Below are 15517 nucleotides of genomic sequence, written 5' to 3'. Positions count from 1 at the left end.
GTCTGGATCTGGGTCAAGAGTCCATGGACAATAAAGTAGTTGAGGCCAAAGAAAGGGGAACGACACTTGTCAAGGCCAGAATGGGGCAATGAGAATCACTTTGCACTTCAACCTGATTGCTTTCTTTAGAAGGAGGGGTATTACTAAAACAGGGGGAAAGACAGAGTAACCCCGAGGGTCAGTCGTGGAAGAGTGTCTCTCTCGGGGACTCCCCGGGGGGGGTTAGGGCAAAGTAGCTGCTGCACTTGTTGCTCAGGGGTGATGCAAACAGGTTGCAGCAAGGCTGGCCCCAGTAACAGAAAATCTCCTTCGCCATTCTGGGATTGAGAGACCACTTGTGAGGCAAGAGGATACATCTGCTCAGTTTACCCGTTATCATGTCCGCCCTCCCCAGGATGTACATTGCTATCAGAAAGTGGTTGGAGGATATTGCCCATTGCCAAATTCAGAGCTTCTCAACACAGGGGGGTAAAAAGACTTGGTTCTGCCTTGTTTGTTGATGTACCAGACTACTGACGTTGTCTGACTGAATTGCAATCTTTCCTAAAACGAGGGCAGCTTGAAAGGCTTGCAACACTAACAGCACTGCCCTCAGTTTCAGAACACTGATGCAAGGTTGGCCTCTATTGGGGACAAAGTGTCATGGATGGTTCTTCCCTGACAATGCCCCCCCATCCAATCTGGGAGGCATCCGTGGTCACTATGGCCTTGGGTTGGGGTTAAAAAAAAAAAAGAAGTTATGTACTCACCATAACTTTCCATGTGTGTTGTCCATCTTTGACCTGCATTATTACTAGGATGGGTTTGGATCTGATCCTTGCATCTGACTTGGCCTTTATATTCAAGTTCGAGTTCTTCTACCAGCTCGTGGCTAAACCCTATCCGAGCATGCACCAGAAAACCTCCCCAGATCTTTTGCAGTTATAATAGTAGTATAAAAGAATCGCAGTAATCAAGAGCCCAACGAAGAAGGACAGAGAATAAATGTTATCCAATTGTACCAACTCAGACTACCAGGAGTAAAAATGGCCAGGGGAATTTAGGGTGGGATGTAAGAATGAAGGAGAAGATGGACAACACACATAGAACATTACGGTGAGTACATAACTTCTTTATTTGCTGTTGTCCTGTCTCCCCTTCATTCTTACTAGGATGGGACAGTGTCCCTAGCACCATCTTTCTTGGGTAGCCCAAGGGAGAATATTCTTCAGAATCGTGGAACTAAAAGAGGCCGTGTTTCTGGAGGCCAAATCGACTTTGTAATGAGTGATAAAGGTATGTTGGCTTGCTCATGTTGCCGCAGCATAAATGGTATCAATTGATAGTTTAGCCAGAAAGGTGGAAGAGGTTGCAATGACTCTTGTAGAGTGGGCTTTAACTCTTCTGGGAGATCTCTATTTTGAGACTTATAGATGAAAGTTGTGCAATCTGAAAGCCATTTTGAAAGTGTTACCTTAGAGATTGAAGTACCTTTCTTTGAGTCTGAAAAGAAGATAAATAGCTGGTCAGACTTTCTGAAGTCCTTAGTCCTGTGTAAGTAGAAATGTACCTGTCTATGCATATCCAGTTAATGTAACATGTATTCTGTCTTATTCTCGTAATTTGGGTAAAAGACTGGCAACACTACAGATTGGTTCAAACTTGATTCTTAACATACATTTGGCAAAAAGAAAGGGTTTGTTTGTAAGTACACCCAATCTCTATGGAAAAGCAAGTTGGGGGGCTTTATTGACAAGGTTTGCAGTTCTGACACTCTCCTAGCAGAGGTAATCACTATCAAGAGAATAGTTTTCCATGTCAAGAACTTGAGTTCTCAAGATTATGCTGGCTCAAATGGTGGAAAAATTAAACAAGATAAAACGAAATTTAAGCCCCATGATGCTGGAGGTTCTTTGATAGGTGGTCTTAATAATAAGGTACCTTTAAGAAAGGCTTTACATAGTCTGAAACATATTGTGGCCAGATTCTCCAAAAAGGAAACTGGATATTGCTGTTAGATGAACTCTAATGGCAGCTGCTGCTGGGCCTTCATTCAATAGTTTTGCCAGGAATTCTAGAATGGAATTCACTGGGGCAGAAAACGGGTCAATATGATTATGAAAAGCCCATAAGGAGAATCTTTTCCATTTGCTTCTATATATCTTTCTTGTGAAGCTTTTTGAGAGGAAATTAGGATATGCTTAACTGATGGAGAGGTTAGGAAACCTGGCTATTGTTGGAATCGAAGTAGTCAAGCTGTCAATTTGAGGGTCTGAAGGGAAGAGTGGAATGTTCCTGACGCATGAGTCAGAAGATCTGGAACTGGGTCTAGCAACCAAGGCTCCTCCTGAAGATGAGGCCACAGAAAAGAGAACCAAATCAGACAAGGTCAGTATGGAGCGATGAATATCAAGTCCCTTCCCAAGAATTTGGCTTTCTGAAGTATTTTGGGTATTAAAGGAAGACGGGAAAGCATAGAAGAGTCCGGAGAGCCAATCGTGAACAAGTGGATCCCTTGGTGACTCCCCTGGAGGGGGGATAAGGGCAAAGTAGCTGCTGCATTTGGCATTCATGGATGTTGCAAAAATCAGCAGCAAGGCTGGCCCCATTTGTGGAAAATCTATTCCACTACTTTCTGTTTTTGGAAACTCTCGTGAGGCATCAGAATCGCTCTGCTGTGTCTGTCCGCCAACATGTTGGAATTCACCAGGATGTGTGTTGCTATCAGAAAACAATGGGCGGAGGTTGCCCACTGCCATACTCTCAGGGCCTCTCGACAAAGGGGGTAAGAGTTGGCTCCTCCTTGTTTATGTACAATGCAACTGACATATTGTATGTCTATATTGCAAAAGTTCCTAGTGGAAGAGCCCCGGAATGCTTGCAACGCTAGAAGCACCACTGTCACCTCTAGGACACTGATGTACAAGTGGGCCTCGTGATCCTGCCAGGTGACTTGGACTGTCTTTCCCAGATAATGACCTCCACCCCAGCCTGAGAGGCGTCCATTGTCACTGTGGCCAATGGTTGGGGAAGTACAAATGGTCGACCTAGAGTCACATGAGTGTAGTAAAGCTACCAACAAAGGTCCTTTTTACAAGTTTCTGTTATTTTGAGGGACATCAGCAATCCCTGCATCAACCACTGAGTGGACAGCAGCCACTGGAGAATTCTCGTGTCGACATGCTAAAGAGATCAGAATTATTGCTGCTGCCATGATCTCGAAGACTTTTAGGACTATCCCTGCTTGAGCCCTTTTCCTCGTGAGAAGATTTAAAAATCTGACATATAAAACTTGAACTCTTTCTGGAGAAAGTCTGGCCATCATGTTTGTTGAATCCAATTCTGCTCCTATAAATACAAGATGCTGAGAAGGCAGCAAGGCAGATTTCTCATAGTTTACTGTAATTCCTAGGTGAGAACAGAGCTGCAAGGTGGTGTCTCTTGCTTTTATTAGTAGATGCTCAGTGGTGGCGGTTAGGAGGTAGTCATCTCAAGTGAGCCACGACTACTGCCATACATTTGAACATTCTGGGGGCTGTAATGAGGTCAAAGGGCAGAGCTCGAAACTGGTAGTGACTGGCTCCCAGCCCAAAGTGCAGGTGTCTCCTGAATCGCCTGTCCATTTTTATGTGGTAGTATGCATCCTGGAGGTCTACAGAGCACATCCTACTGTCTTGTCCCAGAAAAGGGAGTATTGACTGCAGTGTTACCATCTGGAACTTGGACTTTCTTACTGATTTGTTTAAATTGCTGAGATCCAGAACTAGTCTCCAGTCCCGTTTTCTTTGGAACTAAAAAAACCTTGAATAAGTTCTGGATCCTATTTGGTCTGTGGGGACTGTTTGGATGATTCTTTTATCTAGCAACTTTTGAATTTCTAATGTTGCCTGTTTCCTTTGACTGGGTGGAATGCCTTGGTATCTTTTTTATGTTTTGGACGGGGAAGGAAAAGGGTATGGACTAACCTCTGGATATGATGCTTTGTACCCATTTGTCTTATTTGTTGCCAGGCTTCTAGGTACAAAGATAAGTGTCCCCGACTAGCTCCTTTCAGGAGCAATGAAAGGGCTTACCAAAGAAAGATTCTCTGTCTTCCATTACTACTTCCCCCTCTGCCCCTGGGGCAAGAGTCACCACATGTCCTGGAAAGCTCTCTCAGAATTTTGGAACCACATTTTGCCACTTCCTTTCTGACCATTGTGATAAGGTGTGGTAGGCATGGAAAAACGGACTCCTACAGCAGACAGAGTCTTTCCTTCTTGCTCACACCTAGTGTGTCCTTGACGTTTGGCCCTAACAGGGCATTCACAAAGGAAGTTTTAAAGAGCTCCGCAAAGTCAGACAAGCATATCCAAGAATGTCTCCTTAAGGAAACTCCTGAACCTGCTGCTCTACTTGTTCCATCCGCTGCATAAGAAATCAGTCTCATGGAGGAGTTGACAACTGAGTTTAAAGGTAGAGAGCTGAGAGGAAACTATCTGAAACCCCTTCAGCTACTGAACCTTGGAGAGTATCTCTTAGTTCTTTCAGGAGGTCTCTGTACTCTAGTAAAATGGGTAAGGTAATTGAGTGATCTGAGGGCAAAAGTCGCTGAAGAAAAAATGCGCCTTCCTTAACTGTCCATTGTACGAGACTCCTTGTTCAGTGGATGAACAGAAGATGATGTCTCTGAGAGTTCCCTCTTGGTGCCTGCCACCACCACCACAGCATCTACTGGAACTCCCTTAGTTAGAAAGGTTTTGTCTGATGGGGACGTGATACATTTTTTTGGCCTCCTAGGAACCGGTTCCACTGAATCTGGAGACTTCCACACCTTCTGAGAAACTAGGTCCATAAGTTCGTCGAAAGGTGGAGACACCCAAGTGGAGGAAGGGTGAGATCCAAAGGACTTCAGGTATATGGACTCCTCTGTCGAAGGACTGGTGGACTTCCAGCTGCCTCTCTGTTTCAGTATTTCTAAGATGTCTCCAAAGGAAATATCATGAGGAGGTGACCGTGGGGACCTTTCAGCTTCATTGAGGTCTGTAACAGAAGTGATGGACTCCTCTAGGGAGTCTAAATGATTCCTCTTGCATAACCTCTTCAGAAGGGTACTCTGGAGAGGTTTCAGAAGAGTGGGGCAGTGTCCTGTGGGGCATCCTGAGACCTAGGGTCTCTTTTCTGCGTCCCTGTGGATGCAAGGATATAGAGGCAGACACCGGTGCTTTTGGAGGTAGAATGTCTGGAGATGACAACAGAACTGTCTGTGGAGACAGTACTCTCCTCATCACCTCAAAAGCCACCCGCCACTGATTCCAGGACATCCCTTGATCCAAAGAAGTTGAGGGAATCCATGGAATCGAGGACGATGGGCCCAAGGCTGAGGTAGAAGCCAAGCTCACTCGAATCAATGGCCTGAGAGGCAAGGCAGGATCCGACAACTGTCCAATCTGACTCACCTCCCTGGACCCTGCACCTTGTGTTTGTAAAGCAAACACCTTAACCATTAGGCCACCTTCCCAACCCCTGAAGAGCGTCGTCTCCTAGACTCCTCAAGCTCTGATGGAGCAGAGGACATCGGAGCAATGGTCAGATCCGAAGATCTCGTCATAGGTCTAGGATCCGTGGGTTCCACTAATATCAGCTCAGGACATTCCGACTCTGAAGTCCAAGGTCAGATTGGAGGAGGAATCAGAGCAGGAGGGGAGGATGCGGTTGGATTCAAAACCCCCGGGGTTGGATCAGACAACAATTTGGCCAGTGCTGGTGCCCTTAACAGCCTCTGTACCACTCGATCCACTTTGTTGAATAGGCACCTGAAAGACCAAGTCGAAGGGGCTCTGTAATATTGGTGATCTTTGAGTAGGGGAGAATGGCTCCAAGACTGGAGAATGGCTCCGAATCTCAAACTCTGCTGGCACAGAGACAGATGGTGTCGGAGCTGTAGACTTTTTGGATCCGATGGGCTTAGGATCCGTGTGGAAATTCTGGCAACCTTTTTTGATGGCTCAGAGAAGGCATTAGAAGAGGAAGATCTCTTCTCAGACTTGTCAGATTTAGAAGTTGGGGACTTGTCAGTTTTTAGTAAACCCAGACGTTCTTGCATAGCCTCTGAGAAGAAGGTTTTCAATAGTCCTCTCAATATCAATTTGTTATTCCTCTTCAAGAGAGGTCTGCAGTTAAAGAAATGGCAAACAGAGCAAGACTCCTATGTATGTGTCTATCACTTAAGGGAATTCTCTGCCCACATTTCTTGAAACCTAATGGTTTCGAATCCTTACTAGGCATTCTGACAGAGAAGAGGGATAGTGACAGACAAAAAGGGTAGCTAGAGAAATTAGTTTACTTTTTTTTTTAAATAGCAATAACTTTGACAGAAAAAGCAGTTATAGGGAATTAAAAGAGGGCACAGCCCTCTAACTTAAATGGGCTATGCCCAGGAAATGGAAAGGGGAAGAAATAGCCCTCTAACTTAAATGGGCTGAAGGGAATGCAGTTCTCTAACTTAAATGAACTGTCTTCAATAGGATTTCCGGAAGAGAAAAAACAGAAAAACGACAAGAGTAAGAGCCCTCTAATTTAAACAGGCTATTTATCTTTTAAAATAGAAGCTGGTCGAGGGACAATAAGGCCTAGACGGAAGACAACAGCAAATAGTGGAAAAAACAGTTTTATTTCCGTTTTTGTGGCTAACAACAAATTTAACTATTTGAAGATAAACAACAAAGAGTAAGCAATTACTAAAAGCAGAGAGTATAATAAAGAATCTACTTAGCCAGAGCTAGGAGAATGAGCATCTGATCTTGCTTAGCAGCAACCAAGATCTGGGGAGGTTTTCTGGTGCATGCTGGGATAGGGTTTAGCCAGAAGCTGGTAGAAGACCTCAAGCTTGAATACAAAGGCCGAGTTGGATCAGAGGATCGGATCCAAACCCATCCTAGTAAGAATGAAGGTGAGGTAGGACAACAACACATCAAATGGTCGGCCCAAAAGAATTTCTCCGGGTTCCTTCCACCAAGATAATTCCTTCTTGTAACAGTTGGTAATTTGGATGAGATGAGTCAGGGGATGAGTGAGGATGGATCACTGGGAGGCAAGAAGCCACTGTAAAATTCTTATGTGAAACCTTAATAGTAGAACTAACGTGATGGCCATTGCCATGGATCCTACAGCTAGTAGAACTAAAAGAACAGGAACATTGTCATTGGAAATAATAATGTCCACCTGAGATCTTATCCTCTGTATTTTATGTAGAGGAAGGGAAGCTATGCAAGAGGTTGCGTTGAGGCAGGCTCCCATGAATTCCAATTGTTGTGTTAGACTTGGTTGAGATTTGGTGAGACTTACTGTTATACCCAGACATCAACAAATGTGTAGGGTGAAATCTCTTGTTTGTTTGAGTAGATGCTTGGTGGGAGCGGTAAGGAGCCAGTCGTCCAAATATGGAAACATTCAGAATCCATGTAGTCTCAGGTGAGCTGCTACTGCTGCCAAAGACTTGGTAAACACCCAGGGAGCTGTAGTGAGACTGAAGGGTAGGGCTCTGAACTGATGATGACTGGCTCCCAGCCAGAAGCAGAGAAAACTCCTGGAGAGCTTGTCCATTTTTATGCAGTAATAAGTGTCCTGGAGGTCTACAGAGCACATCCAATCATCTTTCCCCAAGTAGGGGAGAATAGAGGGAACCATGACCATCCAGAATTTTTCTCTGCCAAACAAACGTTCAAAGTCCTGAGATCCAAAATTGGTCACCAGTCCCTGTCTTTTTTGGCACTAAAAAAGAATCTTGAGTAGAATCCGGATCCTATCTGGTGTGGTGGGACTTCTTGGATGACTTTTTTCCAACAGCTTTTGAATTTCCTGAGCTGCCTGATCCCTCTAATTGGATGGAAATCAGGGAGTTTTCTCTCCCTTGTCTTCAGGGTGAGAAAGAAGTGAATATAATACCCTCTGGTAATTATCCTTAGCACCCAAGTATCTGTAGTTATTTCTCGTCAGGCTAGTGGGTGCTGGGATAGTCTTCCCCCGACTCCCTCTACAGGCAAGCAATCGAACCTCCTTTTAGGGATGCTGGTAGGGTTTCCCTGAGAAAGATTCTCTGGAACCCTGATTTTCAGGCCACCTCTGCCATCAGGACAGCGTCTTCCATTATCGCTCACACCTCTGCCCCGAGGGGAGTCAGTATCAAGTGTGTCTTGGAAAGGCCCTTGGGTTTTCTTGAACCACATTTACCTGCTTCTCTGGTTCCTGGAATAGAATTGCTAGGGAGCGGAAAAACATACACCCATGGCAGAAAGGGTTTTTCCATCCTTCTCACACCTGGCCAAGGTATCTTTGACTTTGGGACCAAAAAGGGAAGATCTGTCAAAAGGGGCATTGACGAATGAAGACTTAAATGGCTCTGTAAATTCACACAAGTGCATCCAGGCACCGCTGCCCTTGTCTTCTCTTTGGCTGCATGTGCTATAAGCCTCATGGATAAGTTAGAGACAGATTCTAAGATTGCAAGCTGGGAGACTACTTTACCCTGTACCTGATCTGACATAGCTCCTGCAAGGGTATCTGTGGGCTCCTTGATCAGATCCCTCTGATGTCTGGTGAAGTGTACCATGAAATTCAACGTCCGTAAGGCAAAAGTCGAAGAAGCATAAACCCGCTTCCCAAACCTGTCCATCACCCTGGACTCTCAGTTAGGGGGATGAACAGTGGAACTCACTTCTGCTAGTTCCTTCTTGGTGGCGGCCTCAACCACCATGGCATCTATTACTAAACCTTTGACCCAGTGCTGATGGTCCTCTAGAGTGGAAGAGATTTTCTCTGGTCTCCTTGAGATTGGCTCTACAGAATCAGGGGCCTTCCATGCCCACTGTGTGATCAACTTAAGATAGTCAGCAGGCAGGGTCACCCAAGAGGTAGATGGGCGAGCAGCGAAAGCTTTTAGCTACACAAGACTCCTCTGAGGATGGGTCTTTGGGCTTCCAGCCACCCTTCTGCTTCAATAGTTCAAGGATGTCTCCAAAGGAGACATTTTCTGGGGGGGGGGGGCCCTCTCAGTCATCAAAATCGGTGTCTTCCATGACAGATTCCCCTGGGGAATGTAGGCGTTTCCTCTTCCAGGGCACCTCCTCAGTCGGAAATTCTGTGGAGGCCTCAGAAGAGGTAAGGCCCTGTGCAGGGGTATCCTGCAGCTTCGATACTCGCTGTCCGGGCATGGAGGTTGGTGGAAGCTCTGAAATGGAGGGAATCCTTGGAAACTGCTCCGATGCGGAAGAGACTGGCTGAGAACCTGCAGAGGCGAAGGCTCTCTCCATGACCTGAAAAGCAGGTCCCTCTGAAGAGGGACAGGAGCCCGAAACCAGGAAGGACAACCTCAGAATCAGGGTCCCACCCCACTCTGTGGAAACCCACCATCAGGGTCGGAGCTCAAGAAGAGCTCATGAATGAGGTAGTGGAACTATGACCCCAATAAGTCCACTGGTTCCGAAAGAACCGAGGAACTCCGGGCAGGCACTGGGGCTGAAAGCATAAGAGCTTTTGGCACCAAAACAGTCTGAACCATGGAAATCAGAGCCATGGTCTCTAAAGCCTCAGTAGAAGTTAGAGGAGGAACATCTGTTGAAGTCCTTGGAGGAAAAGTCCCATCTGCAGAAGGGAGGGGAACCTGGGTAGAGGATGAGAAAACCCCTTGCCACAAGGAGTTGATCCACCAACCTCACAATGTCTGCTTCCACCAAACTCCTGGAGGAATGAACAGAAAGAGCTGGTGGGGATTCTGGCCTCTCTAAAAAAGGGCTCAGAAGGTGTCCCACAAAGGAATCTATTGAGGGTGAATACCTAGTTCTAGGAAGGGAGTAACTGTGGTTCCAATGGTGCTGTTGGTGCAGTGGAAGGAAAGTACAGTTGTGTACACTTACCATAAATGTAGATGTTCGAGTGTATTCACTGTTGCAGTCATTACATTTGGGTAATCCTGCTGGCAGGTTGGCCTGAATTCCAAAGTCCTGGGTCCTGTGTCGGCTGCTGTTGCCAGGGGTATAAAAGAAGCAGCTGATGCCATTTTCTTTAGGTTTTCTTGCCCCAGATGTCAGATGCCCCCTAAAAGGGTTGCCAAAATTTATATATGTATAATTACATGCACCAATATAAAATTTACCTTCATCTACAAGCAAATACACCACACAGGTTGTATAAATCAGAGAAGGAAAGATAAGTTCCAACAGAAGAAAAGGGGGATGGTGGGTGGGTAACCTGGACTGCAACAGTGAAAACACTCAAACATCTACATTTACGGTAAGTGTATACAACTGTACTATGTTCTTCGTGTTTCACTGTTGCAGTGATTACATTTGGGTAGAGTCCCAAAGCTAAGGTTGGGAGGCTGGAGCTAAACAGCATTAGGAGCGACTATGAGGCCCTGCAGAACTGCAGTGGCAAAGCCTGCCCTAGATTTAGAGTAGAATGGCAGATGATAGTGCTTTGTAAAGGTGTGCACTGAACTCCAAGTAGCAGCCTCTAAAATGTCCTTGGTAGGTACTCCCCTGAGAAAGGCTGCTAAAGTGGCTGCAGCTCTGGTTGAGTGTGGCCTAACGCCCTTAGGTACTGGCTTGCCATGGTGTACATAGCAGAAACGAATGCAGTGACCTATCCACTTGAAATAGTCTGTTTTGAGATAGCCTTTCCTTGCGATCCTGCAGCATATGTCACTAGTAATTGCTCTGTCTTTCTAAAAACTTTGGTTCTGTCCAAGTAGAATCTAAGTTGTCTGTGTACATCCAAAGAATGCAGAATTCTCTACCCCTTGTTCTGTTGATTTGGATAAAAGGTTGGCAGGTGAATAGTTTGGTTGAGAGCCACACTGGGCACCACCTTAGGCATAAATGTTGGGTTTGTCCTCAGAGAGACCCTGTCTGGATAAAAAATGATAAAAGGCTCCACAGCCATGAGTGCCTGTAGCAATGAAACTTGTCTTGCAGAAGTTATTGCTAGAAGCAGAGCTGTTTTCCAAGATAAAAACTTTATAGCAGTAGCAGCTGGCTCAAAAGGTGGCAGGGTGAGTTTTTCCAAGACATAGTTGAGGTCCCATGCAGGCATTGGTGATCTCCTTGGAGGTCTTAAATTTTTGGCTCCTCTGAGGTACTGCTTTAATAAGGGATGAGAAAAGATTGGTGGCTCTACATTGTAATAAGCTGAAATGGCAGAGGCATGAATTTTAATAGATGAAAAAGATAGGCCTTTGTCCAACATCTCAGTTAAGTATTACAAAATCTGAGGAATATTTGCCACAGCTGTATCAGTTCCTTGTGCCTGGTTCCAAGCACATAATCTCTTCCGTAAGATTTTCTAGTACTAGGCCTTCTGGCTTCCAAAATGACATCCATCACAGCTTTACTGAGAGGTGTGTTTTGTAAGACTACATTATTCGCCATGCTGTCAGGTTTAAAGTTCTGAGTTGGCTGTGCAGGATCTGACTGTTTTGCTGGGACAGTAGATTAGGTATTTGAGGTAAGGTCTAAGCTGGGCATTGAGACAAGCTCCTTAGTATTGGATACCAGTACTGGTGGGTCCAGTCTGGGGCAATCAGTATCATCTTTGGCTTCTCCTGTCTGACCTTTAGGAGTACCTTGGGGAGGAGAGGCAGAGGGGGAAATGCATATACTGATAGGTTTTTCCAGCTGAAAGATAGGGCATCCACTTTCCATGCTTGTCTGTGATAAATCCTTGTGCAGAATCTTTTTAGTAGGTAGTTGTGAGGGGAGGCAAATAGATCTATGTCCGGGCATCCCCATTTCCTAGTTATCATGCTGAAGACTTGTGGATCCAGGTGCCACTCATGGGGATCTATGAGGTTTCTGCTTAGTTCGTCTGCCAGAGTATTTTTCCTTCCTGGCAGGAATTGTGCCTGTAGATGTACTTGGTAAGTCAATGCTGTGTCCCACAAAGTCATGGCTAGTCTGCAAAGGGGGTAAGAATGTGTGCCCCCCTGATTGTTTATATACCACATGACCGTGGTGTTGTCTGTGTTTATCAGTAGTTGCCTGGATGAAGTAGGTCCTTGAAGGCTGTCAGGGCATTTTGAACTGCTAGCATTTCTTTTTGATTGATATGTAGATGCATTTGGTTTGAGGTCCATGTGCCCTGAATGCATCTTCCTGCCATGTGGGCCCCCCAGGCATAATCTGATGCATCCGTTGTTAGTGTCTACCTGGCTGGGGGTAATGTGGATGGCTGTCCCTTGTTTTGGTGACAAGCCTTTGCCCACCATCGAAACTCCTGTTGCAGGCAGGGAATGAGAGTAATCATAGTTTCCAGGCTGTGGCAATGTTGAGTACAAACACTTTTTGGGTACCATTGAAGTGTCCTCATATGCAGTCTTGCATATGGAATTAGTAGGATGCAGGATGCCATGAAACCCAAAGCCTGTAGAATTTTTCTTGCAGATAACTGGGCCTTTGTTGCCAACATTTTGAAATAGGTAGTCAGTTGTCTTTGTTTGTCTGGCGTGAGATAAGCCATCTGGGCAGTTGTATTTAAGCTTGCACCCAGGAATATTATCTCTTGAGAGGGTACTAGTTTTGATTTCTTTTCGTTGACTGTGTACCCTAGGCATGTTGGAAGTCTTTTCACAAACACCAGATGCTGTAGAAGAATGTCCTTGTTCTCTGCTTCCAAGTAATCCAAGTAAGGATATATTTGTATTCCTCTTTGTCTGCAGAATGTAATTACTGGTGCCAGGCACTTTGTAAAGACCCTGGGCGCAGTAGATAAGCCAAAGGGCAGTGCAGAGAATTGGTAATGAATTGAGCCAGCCTTGAATCTGAGGGATCTTCTGCATATTTGTCTGATTGGGACATGAAGGTATGCCTCTTTTAGGTCTAAAGTCACAAGCCCAGCATGGGCAGAAGCTGCTGCAAAGTCAACATCTTGAATTTTGGTATATCCAGGAATGTGTTCAAAATAGATAAGTCCAGTATTGGCCTCCAGGCCTTGTCCTTTCTGGGTACCAAGGACAGTCTTGAGTAAAATCCTTGTTCCTGCTCTTGCTCTGGTACTTGTTAAATGGTCCCCATGTCCATGAGGGATGATACTTGTTTTTGTGCCTCTGCCCATAGATTTTTTGGCAGATCTGGCCAGCCGTTTGCCTTTGGCAGGGTATGGAAATGGAACTTGTAGCCTTGTGACACGATATTTAGGACCCACTTGTCCTGGGTTATAATGTGCCAATTTTGCGAAAAAAAGTGCTAATTTTCCCCCTAAGGGTGCTGCCAGGAGATAAGTGCTTGTTGCAGGCAGGGGGAAGTCATTGGGACTGTTTCCTGTATGGTTGTGATTTGTCTTCTCCAACTTTGGAGGTAGAAGCCCCCCATTGCTTTGAGCGGTATGAACCTTGCGCCTGGGATCTGCCTCTAGGGCGTCTGGATCTGCCCCTTTGAGGTCTGTCTGACACAGGAAAGGACCAATTCTTTGTTGGCCAGTGTCTACTAAACCTAGGTGGCTGTACTTGTAAAAAATCTTTGACCGTTTGCATAGATTTAGCTTTGTCCTCCATTTTCTTTAACACCTCTTCTGCCTTAACACCAAAGTATCATGCTGTAAAGGTGCATCTAATAATTTAACTTTAACATGATCAGGCAAATTTTTTTCCTTTAACCAAGCATGCCTTCTAATTACAGAACCTGTAACTGCGGCCCTGCAGGAGGCCTCTAAAGAATCAAAACCACAATGCAAAGGATGCTTTCCAACTTGTTTAGCTGCATGCAATAAATCCTGCATTTCCTTGTTTTCTGCACATTCATAGTTTAACAACATTTTCTGTTTAAGCAATGCCATGACATGTTGCTGGTATTTGAGCATATGAAACGGACAGTTTAAGGCCCTTATACCCAAGGTAGCAGATGTGTAAACCTTTTTTCCCCATCTATCCAGTGCCCTAGAATCTCTGTCAGAGGGGGTAGGGTTTTTTGCAGCAGAAGCCTTAACTCCTTTGGGACCCTGTGAAACAGTTTCTGGGTCTGCAGCAGGGTTTTTAATTAGGAATTTGTGAGAGTCAGGAACCCTGTAATATCTGTCAGGCTTAACAGGAGCTGAAGGTAAGGAGTCAGGGTAAGACTAGACTCCGAAAACACATCATCTACAATGTCTAGCACAGGTGGGATGGCTAGTGGCTTGTGTTGAGGCAGTAGAAGGAAATCCCTGAGCCTCTTTTTAGATTCTGAAAAATCTTGGCTCTCCCAGTGGAAATACTCCCTCATGGTATGTAAGGTTTCCCCAAAAGAATAGTCCTCTGGAGGAGAAGCTGAGGGTATAGATTCTACAGCATCAGAATCCTCATGGGGGAAGAGAATATTCTTGATTAGAAGAGGAATCAGAAGAAATGGAAACCTGATCTGAAGATTCATAGTCAGTCTCTTGCCTAGGCCTCTTACCAGGAGGGGGATGGGAACCCTTGATCAAGGTAATCAAGTCTTCGGCCATTTTGAGCATCTGATTTTTGGGCATAGAGGCCTGACCATGTGGCTCTTGAGTTTGTTTCTTTGCTTTAGAAGGTGCTTTAGTCTTTGCCTTTGAAGCTGAAGTCAGTTTGATGTAAAGATGTTTAGGTCTGAATACACCTTCAGAAGCCGGTGCCTGCTCAGCGGCTCCAGACCCATCTGAAGGGATAATATCCGAGGCTTCAATACCTTAAGTTTCCAGCGGCATGGCCGACTCCACGTAGGAGTCAGTAGCAGCCTGCGACTCTAATATAGCGGGCATCAGGGGCTGCGAAAGTGCCTCACTGAGGACCTGCGACTGGCTTAGGAGTAGCTTCGTCGTCAGTTTTGGGCCTCGGTTGTCTATCTCTTTCCTTTTCTTTGTGTTTTTTGTGAACTCCGATAGTCGGATGGCCATCCAACGACATTTCTGGATAATTAAACTGGTGTCCAAAATAGTTTAAAGCAAAATCATACAGACGCTTAATAGTGCGTTGGTTAAATCTAGCACAAAACCGACAATCAGAAACGTTGTGATCAGGGCCTAGGCAAGGAATACAGTAAGAATGAAAATCCTTATGAGGTATTTGCTTTCCACAAGAAATATAACCATTAACTTTTTCTGACATCGGTCTGGAGCAAGAAAAAAGTTTCCCCAATGGGGTACTTAGCTTTATTGAAGACTTTGGATCTGAAACTCGAACACGAAAATCTCAGGAGTCGGCTGACTGGCACTTGTGAACTGCTTCTGCTTCGGGCACCGCGCAGCAAGAAAGACTAAAGAAAATGGCGTCGGCTGCTTCTTTTATACCCCCTGACGACCTGATGTCAGGGAAGGGGCAACAGCAGCTGATGCAGGACCCAGGACTTTGGAATTCAGGCCAACTGAGGGCAACCTGCCAGCAGGATTACCCAAATGTAATGACTGCAACAGTGAAACACGAAGAACATCCAGTTCCAACAATATCTGTCGTCACTGTAGCAGGCACTGAGGAAGGAGAGTTCACAGGAGTAGTCGGCACCGAGTTAGTCAGCACCGAAATTTGAAGTGGAGAATTTATCGGAACCGCAGAGGACGGTTCTATATTTTT

The sequence above is a fragment of the Protopterus annectens genome, chromosome 2.part0 (genome assembly GCF_019279795.1).
Source record: "Protopterus annectens isolate FY-2018-M chromosome 2.part0, PAN1.0, whole genome shotgun sequence".
In the NCBI taxonomy this organism is placed as follows: domain Eukaryota; kingdom Metazoa; phylum Chordata; order Ceratodontiformes; family Protopteridae; genus Protopterus; species Protopterus annectens.
This window is presented reverse-complemented; position numbering follows the sequence as displayed.